This window comes from Oncorhynchus masou, unplaced genomic scaffold (genome assembly GCF_036934945.1).
Source record: "Oncorhynchus masou masou isolate Uvic2021 unplaced genomic scaffold, UVic_Omas_1.1 unplaced_scaffold_10810, whole genome shotgun sequence".
NCBI classification, from domain to species: Eukaryota; Metazoa; Chordata; class Actinopteri; order Salmoniformes; family Salmonidae; genus Oncorhynchus; species Oncorhynchus masou.
This window is the reverse complement of record NW_027000523.1, coordinates 1-8,572: the sequence shown is the minus strand read 5'-3', so window position 1 is coordinate 8,572 and position 8,572 is coordinate 1. Positions and strand designations below refer to the sequence as shown.

Below are 8,572 nucleotides of genomic sequence, written 5' to 3'. Positions count from 1 at the left end.
TACCACAGATATTACAAAACATTATTTTTACCGCTCCCTATTATGTTGGTAACCAGTTTATAATAGCAATAAGGCACCTCGGGGGATTGTGATTTATGGCCAATATACCACGGCTAAGGACTGTGTCCAGGAACTCCATTGTGCATAAGAACAGCCCTTAGCCGTGGTATATTGGCCATATTCCACATCTCCAAGCCTTACTGCTTTATTATACCACAGTGCACTCTGACTGCAATCTTTTTTCACAAGGGATGTTTTAACCGATGTCATGCCTATGCTAAAATTAGCTAACTAACCAACAACTGTAATGATGTTTTTGAGAGAAGCGCTCATTGTATTTATATTTTCAGTAAGAAAAATAATGATTTGTTCTGGAGTATAAATGACACCAACGGAGAATCACCTTATTTAGCTCATTCGTGGGGGTGGTCACAGAGGAAACTGGTTGCATCATCTCAGGGGCATCAACAAGCAGATACTGCATACATTCAATCTTCAAAGTTTAGATCACATATTGTTTGAAATTACACCCATGATTGAATACATCTTACCAAGACAGGTGGAACTGTTTAGCCTTTGTGCCAAAGCTGTTGCCATGAACAACCAGTCTGGTCAATGTACTCTGGTGAAGGTTTCTGGTGCAAACCCTCATGAGCAAAAATGTCAAGATGTAGGCGAGACAACCTGCATGACGGGTTCTTCACCTTGCCTCAATAAGCCTACTAACTAAATGGAATGTCTTGTTTTCCTGGACAGTTCCGCCTCCAGAAAATGTGACAGTGAGCTGTAACAACTTACAGACAACTGTTGATTGGAACCACAGTGAACTGCGTCGTCATTACCTCTCTTCAAATTGAACATAACTGGTGATCACAGGTGAGCTTTGCTGGTATTCTAATAAGTAGTAGTTACTACAGGCTACTGCTGACTCGGTTTTGGATGACACTTCATAATGGCTTACATATGACATATACACCATGGTGGAGGAACTATAGGAAGGTAGGTGCTTTGTAATGGCTTGGAATAAATGGAATGGTACCAAACACACATAAAGAACATGTTTGACTCCGATCTAGCCATTACGATGAGCCCGTCCTCCTATAGCTCCTCCCAATAACCTCCTCTGATATACACTATGAAAGAACAATGAGGGACAGTATCCCGGTGTTACGAATCCTTTGTCTCTACAGTCTAGGGGGGGGCGGCAACGAGACCCATAACATAACTCATGCAAATAACAGTGAAAAAGTAACAGTGAGACCAAATAACCACAGACAACTTAAATCTACCGTCAAACACTCATGGTTTATTTGGTAAACACACGGTAAAGGGGGGCAGGAAAAGTGGCTGAGCTGGACCCAAGGAAAGAACTAAGTATCCAAAAACACCCCTAAGCTAGACTACCTGCTTTAAGAACAGCTAGCTAACTAACCAAAAATACAGTGGGTAGTCCACCCAGTTCTACCTAGTGCTCTTAGACAAAGTGTTTCTATGGTAGTGTATGCCCATGGGCGACTTGTGTTGGTACCCCTTTTCCCACCATCAAACAAACAGTCAAACACCTTAACAAAAACAATACTCACAGGGTAACAGACAAAGTGACATGTAGACAAGAGCTCTACAGAGAGATGGCATGACAGAGAGATTGAGCTCCAGAGAAAACAACTGACAGGGTTTTTAAACCAAGGGAAAGGGAATGTGATAGGGTAAGGGAAAAGGAGCAGGTGTCTTCTGATTGATGACTGATTGGTAACTGATGATTGTCACCTGTGAGGGTAGAAGGAGAGAACATAAATACACACATGATACACACAGGATACCTGTATCCGGAACACCCGGACACAGATTAAACCTAGTCATGAACTAAGAAGCATGTTACAATGGAGATTCAAATAGATTTTTAGTCCAGGACTCGGCTTAGTCTGTGTCTGGGAAACCGGCCCTGAATGTTTATTAATGTTTGTAATATCATGCTTTAACTGTTGATGAAATATGAGTTTGTCTAACTATACTGAACAAATATAAATCCAACATGTAAAGTGTTGGTCCCATGTTTCAGGAGCTGACATAAAATATCCCAGAAATTTTCCATACGCACTAAAGAAAGCTTATTTCTCTAAAATGTTGTGCACACATTTGTTAACGTCACAGTTAGTGAGCATATCTCCTTTGCCAAGATAATTCATCCATCTGACAGGTGTGGCATATCAAGAAGGTGATTAAACAGGATGATCATTACGCAGGTGTGCTGGGGACAATAAAAGCCCACTCTAGAATGTGCACTTTTGTCACACAACACAATGCCACAGATGTCTCAAGTTCTGAAGGAGCGTGCAGTTAGAATGCTGACTGCAGGAATGTCCAACAGAGCTGTTGCCAGGGAATTGAATGCTAATTTCTCTACCATAAGCCGCCTCCGATATAATTTTAGAGAATTTGGCAGTACTTCCAACCGGTCTCACAACCGCAGACCATTCTTCACCTGCGGGATCGTCTGAGACCAGCCACCTGGACAGCTGATGAAACAGTGGGTTTGCACAGCTGAAGAATTTCTGCACAAATTGTCAGAAAACGTCTCAAGGAAGATCATCTGCATGCTCGTCGTCTTCACCAGGGTCTTGACCTGACTGCAGTTCGGCGTCGTAACTGACTTCAGTGGGCAAATGCTCCCAGTCGATGGCCATTGGCACACCAGAGAAGTGTGCTGTTCACGGATGAATCCCGGTTTCAACTGTACTAGGCAGATGGCAGACAGCATGTATTGCGTCGAGTGGGCAAGCGGTTTGCTGATGTCAACGTTGTGAACAGAGTGCCCAATGGTGACGGTGGGGTTAGAGTATGGGCAGTCATAAGCTACGGACAACAAACACAATTGCATTTTATCGATAGATACTGTTACAAGATCTTGAGGCCCATTGTTGTGCCATTGATCCCCCACCATCACCTCATGTTTCAGCATGATAATAAAAAGGCCCCATGTCACAAGGATCTATACACAATTCCTGGAAGCTGAAAATGTCTGCAAACTCACCAGACATGTCACCCACAGAGCATTTTTGGGGTGTTCTGTATCAACCTGTATGACAGCATGTTCCAGTTCTTGGCAACAACTTTACACAGCCATTGAAGAGGAGTGGGACAACATTCCACAGGCCACAATCAACAGCCTGATCAACTCTATATAAAGGAGATGTGTCGAACTGCATGAGACAAACGATGGTCACACCAGATACTGACTGGTTTTCAGATTCATGCCCCATGTGAAATCTATAGATTAGGGCCTAAAGAATGTATTATATGAACTGTAACTCAGTAAATTCCAGTGATTTCCTTATATGAACTGTAACACAATAAAATCTTTGAAATTGTTGCATGTTGCGTTGATGTTTTTGTTCAGTGTATATAATTTGATTGAAAAGAATAGCATGCGTATGTTATGGGCATCAGATACCTCCTAACAGATCTGCTTATTCAACTATTATACATGATCTATTAACAGTTTCTAACTCTGTTTGTTGGTTGAGTGCCGTCTTTCTGTTAAATGTATCTAATGCTCCTGTTTTTTTGTAATAGTTCGTGGGAGAATTCCACTAAACAGCATCATTATGACCTCTCCCCCTTGATGTGGAATGCTAAAAACTGGATCGCTACTTTGTGACGATAACGGCCATTGATGAAATGGAGGAATCAGCATCTCAGAAGTCCTCGATATTCACATTTAATAGATACCTTACAGCTGACATCCACTGTAAGTACAATGTTTTCAAAAGTGGGTTTTCAAAGTGGGCATTGAAAGCATATCAATATTTTTCTTCGTTGTATAGAAACATGATTTCTTTGTGTGACATAAAAATGACATCCGTCCAAGCGACAGAGAGGTACAGTGCCAGTCAAATGCTTGGACACACATGTTCCTTCAAGAGTGTGCAAAGCTGTCATCAAGGCAAAGTGTGGCTACTTTGAAGAATCTCATATAAAAATAGTTTGTTTTGTTGAACACTTTTTTGGTTACTACATGATTCCATATATGTTATTTCATAGTTCTGATATCTTCACTATTATTCTACCAAAGTAGAAAATAGTAATAAATAAAATAAAAACCTTTTAATGAGTAGGTGTGTCTAAACTTTTGACTGGTACTGTATATATGACCATTTTTTTATTTTATTTTACTAGGCAAGTCAGTTAAGAAATAATTCTTATTTTCAATGACAGCCTAGGAACAGTGGGTTAACTGCCTGTTCAGGGGCAGAACGACAGATTTGTACCTTGTCAGCTCAGGGATTTGAACTGCAACCTTTTGGTTACTAGTCCAACTCTCTAACCACTAGGCTACCCTGCCACCCCATTGAGGGAGTCCTCCTCCCGGGTCAGTATATTGAGGGAGTCAGGGTCAGTATATTGAGGTAGTCCTCCTCCAGGTCGAGTCAGTATATGAGGTAGTCCTCCTCCGGGTCAGTATATTGAGGGAGTCCTCCTCCAGGTCAGTATTGAGGGAGTCCTCCTCCAGGTCAGTATATTGAGGGAGTCCTCCTCCAGGTCAATATTGTCCTCCTCGAGTATTGTCCTCCTCCAGGTCAGTATATTGAGGTAGTCCTCCTCCAGGTCAGTATATTGAGGTAGTCCTCCTCCCGGGTATGTTGAGGGAGTCCTCCTCCGGGTCAGGTCAGTATATTGAGGGAGTCCTCCTCCAGGTCAGTATTGAGGGAGTCCTCCTCCGGGTCAGGTCAGTATATTGAGGTAGTCCTCCTCCGGGTCAGTATATTGAGGTAGTCCTCCTCCGGGTCAGTATATTGAGGTAGTCCTCCTCCGGGTCAGTATATTGAGGTAGTCCTCCTCCGGGTCAGTATATTGAGGTAGTCCTCCTCCAGGTCAGTATATTTGAGGGAGTCCTCCTCCCTCCTCCAGGTCAGTATATTGAGGAGTCCTCCTCCGGGTCAGTATATTGAGGAGGGAGTCCTCCTCCGGGTCAGTATATTGAGGGAGTCCTCCTCCGGGTCAGTATATTGAGGTAGTCCTCGTCCGGGTCAGTATATTGAGGTAGTCCTCATCCGGGTCAGTATGTTGAGGTAGTCCTCCTCTGGGTCAGTATGTTGAGGTAGTCCTCATCCGTGTCAGTATATTGGTCAGTATGTTGAGGGAGTCCTCCTCCGGGTCAGTATGTTGAGGTAGTCCTCCTCCAGGTCAGTATATTGAGGTAGTCCTCCTCCAGGTCAGTATGTTGAGGGAGTCCTCCTCCAGGTCAGTATGTTGAGGGAGTCCTCCTCCAGGTCAGTATATTGAGGGAGTCCTCCTCCAGGTCAGTATATTGAGGTAGTCCTCCTCCAGGTCAGGCTTTTATTCATTACTAAACTCTACTCTAATACCCTTTTCATTTTATTTCAGGCAAGTTGGATTTCCCTGCTGTAAAAGTGTCAATGAAGGATATGGAGGTCACAGTGAGCTTCGACAACCCTTACCACCTGTACACAGAACTGAAAGAGTCTCGCATGGGAGAAGATGACAAACGCTTCCTATCCCAAGTAACCTATGAAAATGTAAGTATGATGAAAATTGCCCTTAATTGGTTAGAATCTACAGTGTACATGCAGAGGGTACACACGGGTTATATCCATTGAATTACTTTGCTCAGTGCATTAGTAACGATGACCCAACGTTGACATCTATGGATACTTAACGATGATGTTGACATTTAGATTTCTTTACTAATTGCATATTCTTTCTTCTGTCTGCAGACTAATCACACGTTTGAGTGCCAGATAGAAGACAAAGTCTGCCGTCATCACTTCACAGTCCTGGAGAACAAGGAGAAGTACTGTGTTAGTCTGGAGGGGAATTCAATGGGCCACCGAGTTATGTTCAACAGAAAAGGGCCCATCTGTGGCAAGTACACTACCTTTGTTGACATGACACTTTTTTTGTTTTTTGTTATGTCTGGTCCAAGTATTTAACTCTTGACATTTTGTTTGTATGAATTATTGCAGTTTTGATGGAATTATTATAGTCAAAATGAATAGCGGCCATGGAAAGTTAACTTACACTGACATAGTATGCTAGTTAAGCGATTCAGTGACTGATATGTTTGTCTGTCTGCAGAAACAATTCCACTGGAATCATCTTTGCTCATGCTTTTGCCATTGATCATCATTGGCATTGTGGCCTTTGTAATCTTTGTGACAATAAGGCTCTGCAAGAGAAGCATACGGAAAAGAAACTTGTCCAATTTTCCAAAAACTTTGGTAAGCGCATAATGTGTATGCTGGGTAAAGTATGTATTATGTAGAGTGAGTCAAATGTAGTGTATTTTATGTATAAAGCAGTACTATTTTCTCCTCTGGGACAAGTTCATCCTATCCGATGCTTTTGCTTGTTACTAGAACAGTATATAATATCGGTTTGTTTTCTGGTCCAAAACCGTAACCATACACCCTCTGAGCTGACTAATCTCAATTTGGCTATGTATTATTCTTTCACAGGCTTCAATCTTATCAAACCCACACGACAAGAATATACTGGACCTGCAATTTGAGATCATCAGTAGCATAGAACCAGTTACCACCACATCCCAGAGCCTGTTGGAAACTTCAGAAGAGGAGGAGGAACCGGTTGAGAGTACGACCACTAGCGTTGGATTTTCGGCTAACCCCTTTAGTTCTGGGCAGGTGGGAGAGGGCTTATCGGACAGCAGGAGCCAATTACGGACTGAGCTTCAGGTGACACAGCCACGCTCTGTGCTGCTGTGTGGAAATGACTCCGAGGAATCAGAGGACATGGATTCCACGGCTATGACAGACAACACATTCCTCTACAAGAGTTGGAGGTGGAGATGAGTGCAGGAGATGTAGTGGTGGGCTATGCCCCCACCTGAGCACCTCTGAACTCAGACTTCTGTAAAAAAAACATCTTTCACTGGATGGATTAAGAACAATGACATTTGACTTCACAGAACTGGTTTACCTAGGTACACTGATACACTGTCATGCCTAACTGATGTTCAATCGTGTCCTCTTTGGTGCAGCTCTTCATTCAGACTCAATCATGGACACACTTACTGAGGTGTGGCTGCTTCGCGTGATGTATTGTCTCTACCTTCTTGCCCTTTGTGCTATTGTCTGTGTAATAATGTTTTGCTGCTGCCATGTTGTGTTGCTACCATGTTGTGTTGCTGCCATGCTATGTTGTCGTCTTAGGTCTCTCTTTATGTAGTGTTGCGGTGTCTCTCTTGTCATGTGCTCTGTCCTATATTTTTATTTTATTTTGTATTTTTAATCCCAGCCCCCTTCCCTGCAGGAGGCCTTTTGCCTTTTGATAGGTCGTCAATATAAATAAAAATTTGTTCTTAACTGACTTGCCAAGTTAAAGGTTAAAAAAAATAAGTAGAGAAATGTTCATGAATTTTTGTACATTTTATTTTCAACTTTTTTTAACAAGGCAAACCCTAACCCGGACGATGCTGGGCCAATTGTGCACCACCCAAGGGGACTCCCAATCACATCCGGTTGTGATACAGCCTAGAATCGAACCAGGGTCTGTAGTGACGCCTCTAGCACTGAGATGCAGTGCCTTAGACCGCTGTGCCACTCGGGATGACTCAGAGAACAGTCAGTGACAAAGTGCCCCAAGCCTCCAAGATGGCAGGCAGTTATACACCTGTACCACTCTTTCCACCTGAGCCATTTAAGGATAACAATAGGCATCTGTCAACACTGGCCAACCTGTCATACTAGATTTACGACCAGTTTTATTTATGTAATGCACTATATAGGGAATAGGGTGCCATTAAAGTCTGCCTGGTGTAGTGGTTCCCCTGCAATAAAGAGAAAATTGAGTATAGATGGAGGCATAGTTCAGACATAGTTCAGTTTTTATTTTATTTTTTTACAAGAAGCTGCCATATGGGGAATCGTAGGTGGCTCGTTTCAGCTAGTTTGATATTGTTATTGATACCATCCCTTAGAATATTGCAGTTCTGAAACTGCAGGAAAAGTTCAGCAACTGCAGTTAACTGTGGTATTTGACCCAGTAATTGCAGAATAATTGCACTGTATCTGCAGATACACTGAGAAATTATTGTAGTAAATAAAACTTTTGAAGTAGTATTTGCAGAATACTGCACTAACTGCAATTATAAACAGGGTGGTTCGAGCCCTGAATGCTGTTTGGCTGACAGCCATGGTATATCAAATCAAATCAAATTTATTTATATAGCCCTTCGTACATCAGCTGATATCTCAAAGTGCTGTACAGAAACCCAGCCTAAAACCCCAAACAGCAAGCAATGCAGGTGTAGAAGCACGGTGGCTAGGAAAACTCCTAGAAAAGCCAAAACCTAGGAAGAAACCTAGAGAGGAACCAGGCTATGTGGGTGGCCAGTCCTCTTCTGGCTGTGCCGGGTAGAGATTATAACAGAACATGGCCAAGATGTTCAAATGTTCATAAATGACCAGCATGGTCGAATAATAAGGCAGAACAGTTGAAACTGGAGCAGCAGCACGGCCAGGTGGACTGGGGACAGCAAGGAGTCATCATGTCAAGTAGTCCTGGGGCATGGTCCTAGGGCTCAGGTCAGTTG

General features: G+C 42.8%; 1 pseudogene; it reads left to right on the top strand.

The window, feature by feature from the left end:
• Positions 1-660: 660 nt before the first annotated feature.
• Positions 661-7,376, top strand: LOC135529025 (interferon gamma receptor 1-like; annotated as a pseudogene).
• The last annotated feature ends 1,196 nt before the right edge of the window (positions 7,377-8,572 follow it).